The 18,767-nt window shown below is 33.7% G+C and overlaps 7 non-coding genes across 7 annotated transcripts; 3 read left to right on the top strand and 4 right to left on the bottom strand.

Annotated features, from left to right (window-relative positions):
* Positions 1 to 15,649: 15,649 nt before the first annotated feature.
* LOC143077104 (5S ribosomal RNA) lies at positions 15,650 to 15,768 on the bottom strand. The gene has a single exon (XR_012978873.1). It is a non-coding gene; the product is annotated as a 5S ribosomal RNA (ribosomal RNA).
* Positions 15,769 to 16,074: 306 nt separating this feature from the next.
* Trnar-ccu (transfer RNA arginine (anticodon CCU)) lies at positions 16,075 to 16,147 on the top strand. The gene has a single exon. It is a non-coding gene; the product is annotated as a tRNA-Arg (tRNA).
* A 498-nt stretch (positions 16,148 to 16,645) lies between these two features.
* Positions 16,646 to 16,764, bottom strand: LOC143077103 (5S ribosomal RNA). The gene has a single exon (XR_012978872.1). It is a non-coding gene; the product is annotated as a 5S ribosomal RNA (ribosomal RNA).
* Positions 16,765 to 17,070: 306 nt separating this feature from the next.
* On the top strand, positions 17,071 to 17,143 carry Trnar-ccu (transfer RNA arginine (anticodon CCU)). Its single transcript has one exon. It is a non-coding gene; the product is annotated as a tRNA-Arg (tRNA).
* A 498-nt stretch (positions 17,144 to 17,641) lies between these two features.
* LOC143077102 (5S ribosomal RNA) lies at positions 17,642 to 17,760 on the bottom strand. Its single transcript, XR_012978871.1, has one exon. It is a non-coding gene; the product is annotated as a 5S ribosomal RNA (ribosomal RNA).
* Positions 17,761 to 18,066: 306 nt separating this feature from the next.
* Trnar-ccu (transfer RNA arginine (anticodon CCU)) lies at positions 18,067 to 18,139 on the top strand. The gene has a single exon. It is a non-coding gene; the product is annotated as a tRNA-Arg (tRNA).
* Positions 18,140 to 18,637: 498 nt separating this feature from the next.
* On the bottom strand, positions 18,638 to 18,756 carry LOC143077101 (5S ribosomal RNA). Its single transcript, XR_012978870.1, has one exon. It is a non-coding gene; the product is annotated as a 5S ribosomal RNA (ribosomal RNA).
* Positions 18,757 to 18,767: the final 11 nt, after the last annotated feature.

The following is an 18,767-nucleotide window of genomic DNA, read 5'->3' as shown; positions in this document are numbered from 1 at the left end:
TTTGATACAGAAAAAAAACTAAACGAGAACTAAACAAAATTACATCTATGGAAAAAAATATATATACCCCTTTTTAATGCGAACGGTAAATCTAAAGTGGGATATATATTTATCATATATTTAGTACAAAATACAGCTATTTTGTATATCTAATAAAGGTTGTTTTTTCCAGTCTGTATCACCTACCCTGTATCGCATACTCCGTATCGCATAGCTAAACCCGTATCGCATACCCCGTATCGCATGGTAAAACCCGTATCGCATACCTTTTTTTTTTTTTTTTTTTTTTTCATAAAGTTTTTTGTTGTTTTTTTTGCTTAAGAAAAAATTTCCTCAAAATAGGTCATTTTTTTTAATGACGTCATTGTTTGGTATGTAACGTCACGAACGTCAAGTTTTCATATTGTATGTGACGTCACGAAGTTTGCATATTTTTTGGCACACTAAATGCAACTATAAAAAATACAAAACACTCAAATAAATACAATAATAAACAAAATATTTTTAAAACAGCAGCAGGCAAATGGTAAGGTAACCCAGGTGCTTTGTATAAGCAGTTATTTTAAGGCTTTGAACCAAGACAAAAGCAGAACTGAAGGTAACCCAGTGATAATCTATCGGGATCAGAAAACAGTTCATATAATATAATACTCTTCTGTTGAAATATATGATAAAGCGTATAATACATGGCAAAATCCGTATCACATGCCGTATCACCCTCGACCAATATCATCCCTCGGGCCTAAAGGCCCTTGGGCTGATATTGATGTCTCGGGATGATACGACATATGATACGGATTTTGCCATGTATTATTCTCTATATATATATATATCTAGCTTTTTGTACCTATACGAAAGTGTTATTTTAGTTCGGTTTACATTTAACAATACAAACATAAGCTCTTTGGGGCCTTTTGTCGAATATAGAATGATATATATATATATATATAAAAAGGGGGGGGGGGCTATATATATATACACAACTTGCAGATTAGAATATAAGCAGAAAATTCTTTCAGTTTATATATAATACAGTATAATTTGTTCTTCCTGGCCGGGATTCGAACTCACGAGCCACTATATCAGTCGGAAACCCGGTTGAAATAGAACAAAAGAATCGAAGATCTTTGGTAGAGAAGGCGATAAATGCTTACTGTAATGTTTACTATAGTGACAAAAAATTTAAAAGTTAATAGAAACAAACAAAATTACAATTTTCTTCGCAATTACGAAGTGTTTTATTATAAAAACACCATTTGCATAAGTTTTCAATTTATCTAGTACATTAAGCAAAACAATTATATATCAAGTCGACGACATTGGTATCTTTAAAGTTGGATGTAGAAAATGCATAACCTCCGATTTTCTTTTTAAAATTTACCACGGACGGAAAACATATCAATCTAATAGTTCAGTAATTTTTGTGTCTGCCCTTTCATTATGTGACTCAAGAAAAAATTCCCAAAAATGGGTAACAATTGTATCGAAAAGAGAGAATCGAGTGCACCTTTTTATGTTAGGGCGTGTTTGAGTTGAATATTTTGTCTTGATATCGTACAAAGCAAGAATATTTCATACATCGTTTCGCTTCAGATTCTATCATTTTTATATATCAAAGCTGCAGGTTGACTTTATAACATAAAAAAAAATCACAGTACTAAAATATGAAATATATGGGTCAAGTGAAATACCTATATAATGAATCACAAAAACAGAGAAGGTGTGTTCGAATAGCTTTTTTTTTACTGAAAGTACTTGACGACAGTCTTTCAAGTTGGATGATGAAAATGCATATCTTCGAAAAATTATAATTTTGTGTGTGTGACAACCAGGGTTTATAGTCTTCAACCACTAAAAAAATCTAGTCCGCCCTTCCACGAAATATTTAATTAGATTTTCTTTTAAACGTTTATGAATTTTCGAAAATTCCACCTGACAACCGATCAGACACAATGCAGACAAGATCATTAACTGATGCTCATTAGCTAGTTGATACATTTGTCTTTTAAAATACAACTGACATATAAGGATCGTAATGGTGCAATGTGGATAAATTTATCGTTTCCGAGAGCAAAATTGGCAGCACGTCATCCCCCTACGATGGCTTCCATTTCTACGATTGTGAAAATGAACTGGCGTAATAGGGAGATAATTTTGACGAAGTAGAATCCTGACTTATATTGTCGACAGAATTTGCAAAGCTTTCAAAGAATATTAATGATGTGACTAGCAGTTTGTATTTCAGTCTTTTTCATTCTTCACTGATGTATGTATGCTGAGTCATAGCCTAATGTATGGGGTTTACATTGGGATGAGATTATGGTATTAAAGAAAGATTTTAAAGATTTTTCAAAACTTGTAGTTGCACGAAGCCTTAAGCAAATGTTGTTGATAAAAGATGCCACCGACGTATTTTTCGCGTTTCAGAGCTGGTTCGTTACAAATTAAAGTGAAAACATGTCGATATGCTAGACCACCAGAACCTCTACAAGACACAGTTTATGTTTTTTTTTTTTTTTTTGTGATGAGTGGCCAAATTGAAGATGAAAAACACTTTCTTTTTAATTGTTGTTTTTACTCTGATATCACCATGAATTATATGCCATATGCCTGTCTTTTAAATGTTGATTATGAGTATTTATGCGATATTGAAAAGCTTCGTTATCTTATGTGTAATGAGAATGTGGTTATTCTTTTAGCTAGTTCCCTTTATTCTATGTTTTACCGACGAAAAAATGTCATCTAGAAATTATATATATGTTTTTTTTATTTTGTTTTATTTACGAAATACTTTTTAAATGCAAAATAGTTGGCCTTTTATGTATGTATGAGATGTTTTGTTTAAATGCTATTGTTCGTAATAAGTCGTTTTCGGCTGGCATCCTTTTACTAAATGTTAGGGTTCTTATGACTTTATGCGTATTACATATATAGATACTGTAATGAATGGTGATACTTAATAATAAAATAACTCTTATCTTAGTACACATTACAACTTACTGAAACTTTCTTACAATTTAACCCATAAAGTTGTTGTGAACCTTCTGTTTTATTTTGAAAGAATTATATAATTTTATATAATCGGGGGTTTCATGTTATTCTTTTTTATGCTTATGGCTTTCAGTTTGGTCCGACTGAGGCTTACAATAAGGCGATTATACATCTATATATGATTTACAAAATTATTTGTGTCTCTCAATTTTATAAAAATCGTTGAAATGAATGGATGGATCGAGTCTCGTTTCTTGAGCTTTGTTCGTGGTGGTTCTCTCTCGTCATGCAGACAATTGAGATACTTTGTTAGTTCAAAACACATCTACAAGTAAACATTAAAACAAAAAAAAAATCAATAAAAGGGAGATAACTTCTAAAGGGGATGATGAAATTCTACACAGCCTCATCTGGTAATACTTCATGATGAGATCTACCGATGGTCCATATTTGGTCTTGATAACTCCAATAGAATGAGGGGAGGTCATGTCAACCAAATGCTGGATGAAAAAAAAAAAAAAAAAAAAAAAAATGAGAAAAAAAAAAAAAACATGAGAAAAACAATAAGGGGTTTCCTCGGGAAGAGGAAAGACCTTAAATATATGGCAATTAAAATAATGCTTGCATTTCAATACTAAATCATTGTCCAGGCTATATACAGTTTCATTCTGGAACTAGTTCAACCAAGGATTTGTATAGAGAGACACTTTGAAAATCATTGGTTTAACCTCAGATACATAAAAAAAAGATATGGTATTCAAGTGTTTGTCTTGGGTTATAGTAGTCGCAGGTTCAACACGGAATAAAATGGTCGAAATTTTGAAAATCATGCAGTTATTAGTATTTGGCTTTTAAATAGGTACACAACGATATATATTTCGTCGTTTTTCCGATAAGACCTCTAATACATTTCCCCACGAAACTAAGAAATGTGTTAAGATATAAACATATACATTTGAATATACATTGTTTTAAAATATTGATTTTTGAATTGGTTAAGTTTGTGACAAAAGTTTATCGTTGGTTAACCAGAGAAAATGACACATGCAACGTATTGCGTTAACATAAGAACAATAACTCTTACTACTTTTAACAGAAATATGTAAAGCTTACGTGTCTTTTCTTATCATTTGCCAAAACATAATCATAGTTATCGTCGATGGTCTGATCAGAGACAAATAATATGTATCTTGTATGATGAAATGAATAAATGTAGGTATAATAAAAAAAGATATGTATACATTGTTCAATTTAGGCTTTGAAAATAGTGCTTGAGTGTAGAAAAGTCGTTGGAAGTACATTTTTTAAAGGTAACTCTGGAGTACATTTCATGTAAATTGAACCTGTATTTAAAGAGTATTTATGAGACCACTTTTTTGCGCTATCTCTTTAAACAGGTTTGACTGTACTTGATAAATTGCTTCCTTATTATGGTGATTTCGAAACGAAGTTTTGATTTTTCTACCCTTACAGGGACTTTCTATACTATACCCTGACCCTATATACCACTTTGCCTCATACTTTTATGAAGAAAAAAATCACTCTCCTTATCAAATGGGGATTTTAAAAGTCAGAAAGCGAATAAATATGTTCAAACTCATTTAGGTAATTTTTTTAGTAACAACAAACAAAAGAACTGTCAATTATACCTGCTTTGATACGACCACTGGAATTGCATTTTACTAGATAACATTCTTGTTTGCAATGGAGATTTCGCCATATACCATATACGGTATATCGTCAAGTTATCGGAATTCCAATGGCAGCTAACTTTGAACCACTAATTGCAGACCTGTTTTTGTATTGTTATGAGTCATAATTTATGACTAAAATCAACAAAGGTCCGGTACAAAAAATGAATAAAACTGTTATATAATTGGATGATATATATTGGCTGTCAATAATGGCGACTTCAGTATGTACACTAAAGAGATTTATCCGCTGAACTGACTTTAAGTAAAGCTTATACTAGCAATGAACCCTGCCCTTTCCCGGATCTTGACATCTTTATCTCTTACAGGAAGCTTTATACCAAAATGTATGATGAAGTTGACGAATTTTCATTCTCTATTGTAAGTTATCAATTTTTAGATGGGGACGTTCCTTTTTTTTTTAAAGTTTCATGGTGTTTATTTACTAAATTCTATCATTCACACAAGGAAATGATTCGGTAAATATAAATCCATGTGCAGAAATCTTCTACGTTCATTTATCGATTTCACATCAAATCTTTTATAATAACATTCTATACAAAAGCACAAACATGTCGACATTCACCTCTAAAGCTAACCAGGCCTTTAAACAGACTTATTCAGTTACGATACTGTCGTCAGGTAATTCAAGATGGCAAATTTTGGTATCAATATTGATTTGCTCATAGGGTCTTTTCATCGGAAATAAACACATTTATTCTAAAACCAGTTGTTGACATGATATGGGTAATGTTCTTCTCGTATATTTTATGATGGTATGAAACTAAACCCCTAACGGGAGGGATTGTGCTTGATTTTCATATGATGAAGACATAATCTTTCAATCAGTTTAATTTTAAGGTCTGGAGCTGGCATGTCCGTAACTGCTTATAGTCCTTTGTCAATAAATGTATCATTGTCATTTTGCTTAGTTTCTTTTGTTACCTATTCTGAGACCGGACTCGGACTTCTTTTAGACTGAGTTTTACTGTGCGTCAGTATTGCTGTGTGTTTGTTTATTCTACATTGGCTAAATATATACAGGGACGGAGGGTTAAGATCTCACACAACATCATTAAACTGCTGTCATTTTGTTGCTGTCCTAATTTAGGAGCCTATGGCCTTTGTAAGTCTTGTATTTTTTAAAAATATTATTTCATTTATTTGTTTTGGAGTATAGTGTGACGTCCATTTTCATTGAACATATATACATTTTTGCGTAGGGACCAGCTGAAACCCGCTTACGCGGGTGATGGATTTTCCGGCTATGTTGAAGGACCCATTCCTCATTTCTATTCTCAATTTTATTCGTCCTGGTTATCCTAGTGTTTTTACGCCATATCGCGTTTATACTGTTTTCGAAATGTGAAGAAATAAGGTGCTAGTATTCAAAATAAAAAATAAAATGTAAAAATAAGGAGATGTGGTATGATTGCTAAATGAGACAAGAAATACCCATGAGCAAACAGTGATCAATAGACTACAGAACAGCCTTGAACAGCGAGCAAGCAAAATGAAATAATAAGCTTTCAAAGTCCTAAGCATGACAAAATTTGAAACAAGTAAAATCCGTCCACTACTTTGGTTGGAATTCGTTTTCAAGAGGAGGCGTTCAATTTTTGAAGTTCATCTTGAAAGAGTATTTGTGTCGATGAAATGTAATCAGTTAGATAAAAATAAAAATGATTTTGTAAACTAAAAACTATGCTGAAATTTTGCCAAAAATTCAATCTTTAATCGTTTATACAAAAGACACAAACGAAGCTAGCATACTGTATATATCAGTAATTTAAAGGTCAAACACATTTTGAAAATTGCCAAAAAAAAAAAAACAAAAAAAAAAGTCACAAAGACAACTAAAGACCTAGTATAATTCTCTATATCAAACAAACACAAAACCAAGTTTGGTTATAGTGATACAATTTGGTAATAGCAATACAGATACAAAACAATCATAAGAAAAAACTAAGCATTATAATTTTACATGATTAAACAGTTATTGGTCTCCTTTTCCTCAGTTCTAATTACTCTTTAATAAAAGAAACAACTGCTTTTATATCATTTGGTGCTGAGGATTTAGTATAATCACGAATTTATCAGTTGAGTTAAGTGTATTAAAGTTGATATATTTGTCGATGTAATATATACTTTTAAAATAATTTCTTTATTATTATTTTTGTTATTAATTTTACAGTTGAAGAAAAAATGGAATTCATCATCTTAATTATTACATATCTTATATTTTGTCTTCATTTCTTTGTATTTCTGTATATCGTCTAGTTTCTATTAAAATACTGTAGAAATGGGTAAATTATGAAAATAAATCAATTTGGTGCAATGATTCAACTGAAAAAAAAAAATATTTGGTTCTCTTGTTGAAATGATAAAAATCGAACTATTCATTTGCAACAAATCGATATCAGTCAGGATTTTACTGCGTCAAAATTATCTCGCCATTACGCCAGTTCATTTTTACAATCGTAGAAATGGAAGCCATTGTCGAGATGACGCGCTGCCAATTTTGCTGTCGGAAACCGATAAATTTATCCACATTGCACCATTACTATCCTTATATGTCAGTTGTATTTTAAAAGACAAATGTATCAACTAGCTTATGAGCATCAGTTAATGATCTTGTCTGCATTGATTCAACTTAAAACTATTGTCTGATCGGTTGTCAGGTGGGATTTTCGAAAATTCATAAACATTTAAAAAAATTCTAATTAATTATATCGTGGAAGGGCAGACTAGATTTTTTTAGTGGTTAAAGACTACAAACCCTAGTTAACACACACAAAAAATTAAAATTTTTCGAAGATATGCATTTTCATCATCCAACTTGAAAGACTGTCGTCAAGTACATTCAGTAAAAAAAAATAGCTATTCGAACACACCTACTATGTTTTTGTGATTCATTAGATAGGTATTTTACTTGACCCATACATTTCATCTTTTAGTACTGTGATTTTTTTATGTTATAAAGTCACCCCGTAGCTTTGATAAATAAAAATGATAGAATCTGAAGCGAAACGATGTATGAAATATTCTTGCTTTGTACGATATCAAGACAAAATATTCAAACACGCCCTAACATAAAAAGGTGCACTCGATTTCTCTTTTAGATACAATTGTTACCCATTTTTTTAGAATTTTTCTTGAGTAACATAATGAAAGGGCAGACACGAAAATTACTGAACTAATAGATTGATATGTTTTCCGTCCGTTGTAATTTTTTTTTTTTTCAAATCGGAGGTTATGCATTTTATACATCCAACTTGAAAGATACCCATGACGTCGACTTGATATCTAATTGTTCTGCTTAACTATGTACTAGATAAATTGAAAACTTATGCAAATGGTGTTTTTAAAGTAAAACACTTCGTAATTGAGAAAAAAATTGTAATTTTGTTTGTTTCGATTAACTTTTGAAATTTTTGTCACTATAGTAAACATTACAGTAAGCATTTATCGCCTTCTCTAACAAAGAGCATCGATTCTTTTGTTCTATTTCAACAGGGTTTCCCACTGGATATAAGCCTACACAGCTATTTTCCCAAAGCAAGAAATTATTAAACGTGTTGTTTTCAATTTGTTACATCACTGGGTCGATACCCCTGCTGGTGGACTTTGGTACTGACATGATTTAACAAACTTTACTAAATTTGCCCGTTTATAAATTTTGAAATTATCAAGAAACTAAGGTTTCAACTCCCTCAGGCAAAGTTGGCTTTAGAAGAATTTGGCTATTTATTTTAGGTATTTTTGACATACAGCTCTTCAACGATTTCGGTACTTATACATCTTAGGATTTCAAATGTTTGGCTTTAAGCGTTCGAATTCCTGATGAAAGTAAATCCAGAAAAGCGCTTCGGACGCAAGAAATTTTTAGAAGTGTTGTTTTCAATTTTTTCCCCACTTTGATTTACTTACATTTTTTAAACAACAGGCAACTATACTAACATAAGGAAGGATAAATTTGGTCCATGTAAATGAAACAACTACACAAAAAATAGCGCTCCCTCTTTCATTTACAGCTTTTCCTTCGTGCATCCTTAAATCTATTTTCAATTGATTGATAAATTGATACATGAATATATAACATATGTATAGTGTTGCACTGTCCTTATTTTTGTCTTAATATTGGTCCTTTGTAATTTCATTGCATTTTATTGACTCAAATTGTACAAGTACAATATTCAATATTCCATTTACGTTTTTGCAGATATATTGAAAAGTTGGCTACAAATCTGCTGAATCTGGCATATTGAATCAGCAGTAATTTTGTTTTCTGACACGTTATTTCAATTATGGATATTTCTTATACTGGCTGTAAAACTACATTTTACTCCAATTATTCCGATATTTTGTTCTTGCTTTGTTAGGTGTAAGTTAAAATTGTATCAGCGTATTTTGACACCATTTTAAGAACTTAACAACTACTAAATTAGGGTTTGCTGCTGACGAAATACCTTGGATCCCTAATGATTGATGTCATATCTTCAAACATTTGCATGACGCCACATTGACTTGATTGATTGTCATCGAATTTTTGTATCACATACATTTTCCTTTTGTCGTAGCCACAACACTGAGCTCCTTCACTAATTTCAGAATAAGTCTACAACATGTTTTGTGGCTTGTTGTTTGTTTCTGCGTATTTTATATTTTGACCATTTTGTTGTTGTGTAGTGATTTGTGGATCATTGGGTGCATCTGCTGATTCAAATAAGGTAACAAGCAAACAATAAATTGGTCATAAATGCATTCCGTTACGTTGCTACAGCTTAACATATTTTATATTTGTTAGCCAATAACCGATTGTTCAATTACGACGAGATGGGAGCAATACTTGATTACTGACATTATCAAAATGCTTGATTTCTTGATTGCCAACATATTTATAGTGCACCTCTTCTTGCCGACTAGTTCTTTTATTCTTATAAGGCTAAATGCGTCACACAGGAACTTCTTAGGAAGAAAGAAAAAAGTTAGCAATATCCTCTAATTTTACTCTCTATATAGATGATGTTTTCTCGCTAAATTATTAAAAAATTGGTGACTATTTTGAACGCATCTATCCCATCGAGCTAGAGTAGGATACAACAGATACAATCAAGTTTGTCATCACTAGATGGTTGTCCGTTACGGAATATCCGTTTCACAGATCATATCGGAGATGTTCCTTATGTCGTATCTACAGTCTCTTTCACGAATATGACCTACCGAATTAGACTATTTAATTATCGGGTTTGTAATAACACGACGGTTGCCACATGTGGAGCATGATCTGCTTACCCTTCCTTATCACATGAGATCACACCCAGTTTTTGGTGCGTTTCGTGTTGCTTAGTCTTCAGTTTTCTTTGTTGTGTCTTGTGTACTTATTATTTGTCTGTTTGTCTTTTTCTTTTATAGCCATGGTGTTGTCAGTTTGTTTTCGATCTATGAGTTTGAATGTCCCTCTGGTATGTTTCGCCCCTCTTTTGATTAAGGACGAAGAAGGAGGCGATGAATATAACATATTGAAGAACAACTTGAATAAATGCTAGGTTATATCAAACTATGACAAAAAGGAACAATTATCACGCCAGGTATTTTTTTTTTTGAAAATGACGCCAATAAGAGATGACAATACAGTGACATATGTGGCAAGGCCCAAAGAATAGGCACATGAATGTTAGTTTGAAGCAGCATGTGAAGAAAAGGTAAAATAAGAAAAAAATACCGACCTCCAGGATCAATATTCAGACTGTACAAGGACATCATTCGTGAATATAAATCAACATGCAGATATCTTATACGTTTAGGTATTTCATATCCAATCTTTTATGGTAATGTTCTTTGCAGAGCACAAAAATGTATTCATTCACCTCTAAAGCTAACCAAACCTTTCAACAGATTTATTAAGAAGGGATATAGTTAAGATACTGTTGTCCGATCATTACAGATGGCATGTTTTGGCTTAATATTGATTCACTTATACTTGGTCTTTGCATCGGAACTTTTATTCTAAAACCAGTTGTTGGCATGATACGGGTTATGTTCTTCTCATATATGTTATGATTGTATAATACTAAACCCCTAACGGGTGGGATTGTGCTTGATTTTCATATGATGAAGACATAATCTTTCAATAAATTTAATTGAGGGTTGGAGCTGGCATGTCAGTAACTGCTAGTAGTCCTTTGTTAATTTATGTATCATTGTCATTTCGCTTATTATATACTAGTAGTTTCTTTTGTTACCTATTCTAACATCGGACTCTGACTTCTTTTAAACTTAGTTTTACTGTGCACATTGCTGTGTGTTTGTTTTTCTACATTGGTTTGATGTATAGTACCAATTTTGGTTTAGGGGCCAGCTGAAGCACGCCTCCGGGTGTGGGATATTATCGCTGTGTTGAAGACCCATTGGCGGTCGGTGGCTGTTTTCTCCTCTTTGGTCGGGTTGTTGTCTCTTCGATACATTCCCCATTTCCATTCTCAATTTTATAATCAACCAGGAATTAATAAAGAGAGTGGTAAGCAAAGGTTGTACTCTGGATACATTTATCGAGGAAGCAGGACACACGGAAGGAACTTCCTTACAGATGACGGACACGGAAAAAAGAAATCACATCATGAGTTCAGCAAATAAAATACAAAGCAACATGTTTTATAACAGAGATCAGGTATCTAAACGTATTAGGATCTACAAAGTGATATTGATATGACGACACTGGCTGAAATTAGTTATTGTGGGGCTGATCATGGCGATGTCAAGAATATGGAAAACAATGTGAAAGAAATAGCCATTTTCATAAGGATGCTGGATAGAAAAGTAAAGTAAAGAAAAATATAATAATCATAAACAGAACAGAAATAGAAACAGGAGGAGAAATTGGAAGAAAAAAACAGAAGATACAAATGCAAATAAATCACATAACGAGGAGACGAAGATTATTTTTGAGAAACTACCAAGCACATAATGAATATACACAAAGTGGAGACCATACATGGAATGATGTTGATGCTATTAAGGTGGAAATCTATTGTAGAACAGATATGAAAGTAAATGATGAGAAACAAGTGGGTCGATGCCACTGCTGGTGGAGTTTTTATTCCCTGAGAGTACCTTAGCATTGGTATGGTCAAATTCATAAATTAAATGTTTTCAAAACTTAGAATTTTTGAAATATTAAGGCTTTTCTACCTCGAGGATAGATAACCATAGCTGTATTTGGCAAAACTTTTAGGAATTGTTGGTCTCAATGCTCTTCAACTTCGTACTTTATTTGGCTTTTTTAACTTCTTTTTTACTCGAGCGTCACTGCTGAGTCTTTTGGTAGACGAAAAGCGTGTTTGGTGCAAATACAAAGTTTCAATCATTGTATCTATAATGAGTTAATTTATTAAAGTTTTAAAAACTATATAGGGGAGGCCAGTGTAGAAAACAATCAAAATCAAATTGTGTAAACTGCAGAAAGTAAAATCACAAAAATACTGAACTCCGCGGAAAATTCAAAACAAAAAGTAACTAATTAAAATCGCAAAATGACTTCCAATATTAGTAATGAGTGAATGTAAAACTGGTATAAGAAATGAGACACCTGGCACAGAAACATTTGTTGTTGTTGAGGGAGAAATCTAATCTCTACCATTGATAAGCAAATCAACACGTATGGGGCTATGGATGTTGGAGATCAGAGCTGATGATTCTTTGCAAAAGCAAAACATTTAAAAATAACAAACAATGTACTGCCTATGAACTTAGTATTTTTTAAAACACAATCAATTTACAACAGGACACCTAAGAGATGAAGGTTAAGAAAATCATCAATTAAACAGACTAAATAGCAAATTTACAAACGATCAACAGTGCAACAACTAAACTAGAGATACTTATGGGTAACCGTTCAACACCTCACCAAGATACAAGAATATATTACAGTATAAAGGCCTAAACAAACAGACCCATTAGGACAAAATTATGGGATATACCGAAAAAATCTGACAAGAATTAAAACAAAAATGAAGATATAAATAAAGAGGTTAAAAGGATGAATACAATGGTCCCCAAAAGAAAGGTGCCAGAAGGGGCGGATGATAAAGGTAATTAACTACCTCGGAAGACATCTTTAGAAAAGCAGAGAGAAAACAAACAATGTCAAATTAGTGGTTTAGGGTTCCAAAAATTAACAAGAAGAATAAGTTGCTAGACCAAAAACAGAAGGACGCGCACCTCCACATTTTGAAGATTATGTTATGTGATGAACTTTATTTCAATATAAACAAAAGCATTAGTGAACATTACAAAGATATAATTCTTTATACACATTTTATTTCTCACTTTTCAGTTTAAATTTATATTCCTTTTTAATTCAAAGTTGAGGATGACTGTTATATATTTGATTATTACAAGAACGTTCTATATATATGTTACAGTAAATAGATGAAATTAGGAATTACATGTAATTACTAAACAATTCAGTAAATACCTGTAATTACAAGTCAATTTAGTAATTACATGTATTTACTGATTGGTTCAGTGATTACAGGTAATCACTGATTTTTCTTGTCATTTTTACAGCTATTTACTAACTTGATATTTTAGTTTTTATATTTTTGACATAATTAAAAAAACCCTTATATTTTTTTTTCAATTTATAAATTTCAAACGTCCGAAGCGCTTTTCTGGATTAACTTTATTAGGAATTCTTGACCACTTAAATATTTCTTAAAGAGAGACAAAAAATACAAAATAGGATTTTCATTGTATGTGAATGATTTTGAAATGGAAGTTTTAAGCAATGGTAAATCCCCCTTTGCAGTGCAGGAATTGTCTTTATTCATGTATGCCGATGATATCATTGTTCTCGAATTCTGTAAAAGTTACTAGTATAAAAACGCCGACCCATTAGTGACCAGCACCTGTTTTTTACTCTTTGGTAGGGTTGTTGTCTCTCAGATTTCACATTTCCATTTTCTATTTTATTCGACACAATCACAACAGAGAAAGACACGCTATAAAATATCAATATCAAAGATACATATAACTAAAGACTTATGAAAATGAACGACACAACAGTATGTGGTTGACCCTAGGTGCTGCTGGTGGGTTAGCAGATCCTACTACCTAGGAATTATTAACGCCACCATTGTCTACACAGGGAAATTTAATAAATGTTCCAAGTCAGGAATATTGCGGTTTGTTTTCTATTCATTTGATGTGTTTCAGCTTTTGAATTTACCAGTTAACGGTAAAAGTTAGAGTACTTTACGATACCATGCCAATAAATCCTAGCTAAAAATTCCGGTGGACCTCCTACGGCACCCATTAGTAGATACAGATTTAATTTCATTCAACAAATTAATTTATGACCTTTAGGTACGTCTCGCTAAGAACACGACCATATACCAAATGGTCAATATTAATCATCCATGTAATTTGCTCTATGGGATATTTGCAGAATTTCAACGGAAGCAATTTCTTGGCATGGACACTAAATATCCATTAAGTTCGGTATTTTTATTCTTTTAATTACTTTTAAGAGAGGCTCCAAACTGAAACTGCCAAAAGAAATAACATCTCTCAAACAAAATTAATAATTAACACTACTAAAAACTACATGAAAGTTATAATGTACTGAAATGATAATGGGTATTTTTTTTATTCAAGAATGTTTATAGATACAAGGAGATGTGGTATGAGTGCCAATGCCAGAACTCTCCCTCAAAGCCACAATTTGTACATCAGGAATTACATGTAATCTCTACATTTTAGTGATTACATGTAATTCCTAATTTCACCTATTCACTGTAACATATATAAACCTTCGAGACATTACATTATTACATAACGTCGCTCCGGTGATGCGAGTGTTATATTTGGTAGCCAATAGTAAAGTATAACCTGTGTACTTAAGTTTTACTCTGATCTTTAATCTCTGACATTAGTTTATCGTTTGGTCGTCTTGCTTTCTGTTAAAAAAGAACAATGTCTATTTATTCATTAATCTTGAACAGTAACCACTGCCACCTGCAATGAAACATGAACCCTTGTTAGCATTTATAAGCACAGTTGAGTCTATAGTTAGATGTAAAAAATGTACATAGATAATTATAACCCTCTATCTCCCCCCAAGTTTTTGGCTGCTGTGTTCCATTAAAGGTGGCAAAAACTTGTTCACTGTTTTTTACTAAGATAATATTTACACTAATCTCTGTTATTTGGAACGACAAGGTAACAAATCCCTTCGATAGGGAGAAGTTAGAACAGACGCATAGTCTGGTGACATCAGAGGTGTGAGTGGAGCACTAGGGTTATAAGGTGCTATCCGATTACAATGGTCGCACCTGGTTCTTTGTACTGAAATTGATACCTGACCAAAAGACTGAACACTCTGCTTTAGAAATGATTGAATGTAAAACAATGGATAAGGCACCGGCCTCCTAAGCCGGGGATTGCGGGTTCGAGTCCCGTCGGAGGTAGACAATTTTTACTAGCCTTACAACATATTCTGCCTAAATGCACTTTTTCGCAAAGATCCGTTGAAAAAAATGCCGTTATTGTAGCTACATAACGGCGTTTGAAATTAATTTTGTGCTTCGAAAGACTTACCAAACATGCAGCCATAACATTTCAGCGTCTTCGAATTCACCCTAGCGTCGCTATGACAATATTCGACAATGGAGAGGATAGACGTACTTCCTTGTGAAGTCATATTTCAGTCAAAGCGCAAATTAACGATTGTAAACTGAATATTTCGTGTTTTTCCTAATTTGACAAATTTACCGGTAAAGTTATATTCGTTACGACTTGTACATGTTGTAGTGACTTAGGAACTCGTCTGTCGACCTTTTTGTAACAGTTTTATCAAGGTAAATATGAACATGCAGGGACAAAATAAAATGAAGAAAAAAAAGAGGACAGGTGAAGGAGCTACTGAGAAGAAGACAGGAACAGACAGAGAAAATTATAAAAAGGAATGTCTACAACACCCGGTATTCCCAGGCGGTCACCCATCCAAGTACTAACCGAGCTCGACGCTGCTTAACTGCGGTGATCGGACGAGAACCGGTGTTTTCAGCGTGATATGGTCGTAGACACTAAGGTGACTAAAATAAAGGCATATAAAGCTAAGAAACGCCGGAATGCATGGAATCATCACTTTGATATTGAAAATATTTAGAAACTGTTTTCGACATGAGATTTTTATACAGAAAACTTATGAAACTGATGAAATTTATACAGATATGAGATCAATCGATGAAATACAGTTTGCCATTTGTAGTTTCTGTCCTCCTTATTATTAATTTTCAAGTTCACTAGAAAGTTGATTTCAAGGATATGTGCGAATTTACAGAAACGACGTCCACGAATTACATGGGTATTAAAATGCACAACTACATACGCCTCCGTGGCCCAATGGATAAGGCACCGGCCTCCTAAGCCGGGGATTGCGGGTTCGAGTCCCGTCGGAGGTAGACAATTTTTACTAGCCTTACAACATATTCTGCCTAAATGCACTTTTTCGCAAAGATCCGTTGAAAAAAATGCCGTTATTGTAGCTACATAACGGCGTTTGAAATTAATTTTGTGCTTCGAAAGACTTACCAAACATGCAGCCATAACATTTCAGCGTCTTCGAATTCACCCTAGCGTCGCTATGACAATATTCGACAATGGAGAGGATAGACGTACTTCCTTGTGAAGTCATATTTCAGTCAAAGCGCAAATTAACGATTGTAAACTGAATATTTCGTGTTTTTCCTAATTTGACAAATTTACCGGTAAAGTTATATTCGTTACGACTTGTACATGTTGTAGTGACTTAGGAACTCGTCTGTCGACCTTTTTGTAACAGTTTTATCAAGGTAAATATGAACATGCAGGGACAAAATAAAATGAAGAAAAAAAAGAGGACAGGTGAAGGAGCTACTGAGAAGAAGACAGGAACAGACAGAGAAAATTATAAAAAGGAATGTCTACAACACCCGGTATTCCCAGGCGGTCACCCATCCAAGTACTAACCGAGCTCGACGCTGCTTAACTGCGGTGATCGGACGAGAACCGGTGTTTTCAGCGTGATATGGTCGTAGACACTAAGGTGACTAAAATAAAGGCATATAAAGCTAAGAAACGCCGGAATGCATGGAATCATCACTTTGATATTGAAAATATTTAGAAACTGTTTTCGACATGAGATTTTTATACAGAAAACTTATGAAACTGATGAAATTTATACAGATATGAGATCAATCGATGAAATACAGTTTGCCATTTGTAGTTTCTGTCCTCCTTATTATTAATTTTCAAGTTCACTAGAAAGTTGATTTCAAGGATATGTGCGAATTTACAGAAACGACGTCCACGAATTACATGGGTATTAAAATGCACAACTACATACGCCTCCGTGGCCCAATGGATAAGGCACCGGCCTCCTAAGCCGGGGATTGCGGGTTCGAGTCCCGTCGGAGGTAGACAATTTTTACTAGCCTTACAACATATTCTGCCTAAATGCACTTTTTCGCAAAGATCCGTTGAAAAAAATGCCGTTATTGTAGCTACATAACGGCGTTTGAAATTAATTTTGTGCTTCGAAAGACTTACCAAACATGCAGCCATAACATTTCAGCGTCTTCGAATTCACCCTAGCGTCGCTATGACAATATTCGACAATGGAGAGGATAGACGTACTTCCTTGTGAAGTCATATTTCAGTCAAAGCGCAAATTAACGATTGTAAACTGAATATTTCGTGTTTTTCCTAATTTGACAAATTTACCGGTAAAGTTATATTCGTTACGACTTGTACATGTTGTAGTGACTTAGGAACTCGTCTGTCGACCTTTTTGTAACAGTTTTATCAAGGTAAATATGAACATGCAGGGACAAAATAAAATGAAGAAAAAAAAGAGGACAGGTGAAGGAGCTACTGAGAAGAAGACAGGAACAGACAGAGAAAATTATAAAAAGGAATGTCTACAACACCCGGTATTCCCAGGCGGTCACCCATCCAAGTACTAACCGAGCTCGACGCTGCTTAACTGCGGTGATCGGACGAGAACCGGTGTTTTCAGCGTGATATGGTCGTAGACACTAAGGTGACTAAAATAAAGGCATATAAAGCTAAGAAACGCCGGAATGCATGGAATCATCACTTTGATATTGAAAATATTTAGAAACTGTTTTCGACATGAGATTTTTATACAGAAAACTTATGAAACTGATGAAATTTATACAGATATGAGATCAATCGATGAAATACAGTTTGCCATTTGTAGTTTCTGTCCTCCTTATTATTAATTTTCAAGTTCACTAGAAAGTTGATTTCAAGGATATGTGCGAATTTACAGAAACGACGTCCACGAATTACATGGGTATTAAAATGCACAACTACATACGCCTCCGTGGCCCAATGGATAAGGCACCGGCCTCCTAAGCCGGGGATTGCGGGTTCGAGTCCCGTCGGAGGTAGACAATTTTTACTAGCCTTACAACATATTCTGCCTAAATGCACTTTTTCGCAAAGATCCGTTGAAAAAAATGCCGTTATTGTAGCTACATAACGGCGTTTGAAATTAATTTTGTGCTTCGAAAGACTTACCAAACATGCAGCCATAACATTTCAGCGTCTTCGAATTCACCCTAGCGTCGCTATGACAATATTCGACAATGGAGAGGATAGACGTACTTCCTTGTGAAGTCATATTTCAGTCAAAGCGCAAATTAACGATTGTAAACTGAATATTTCGTGTTTTTCCTAATTTGACAAATTTACCGGTAAAGTTATATTCGTTACGACTTGTACATGTTGTAGTGACTTAGGAACTCGTCTGTCGACCTTTTTGTAACAGTTTTATCAAGGTAAATATGAACATGCAGGGACAAAATAAAATGAAGAAAAAAAAGAGGACAGGTGAAGGAGCTACTGAGAAGAAGACAGGAACAGACAGAGAAAATTATAAAAAGGAATGTCTACAACACCCGGTATTCCCAGGCGGTCACCCATCCAAGTACTAACCGAGCTCGACGCTGCTTAACTGCGGTGATCGGACGAGAACCGGTGTTTTCAGCGTGATATGGTCGTAGACACTAAGGTGAC

This window comes from Mytilus galloprovincialis, chromosome 5 (genome assembly GCF_965363235.1).
Source record: "Mytilus galloprovincialis chromosome 5, xbMytGall1.hap1.1, whole genome shotgun sequence".
Taxonomy (NCBI): domain Eukaryota; kingdom Metazoa; phylum Mollusca; class Bivalvia; order Mytilida; family Mytilidae; genus Mytilus; species Mytilus galloprovincialis.
This window is presented reverse-complemented; position numbering and strand designations above follow the sequence as displayed.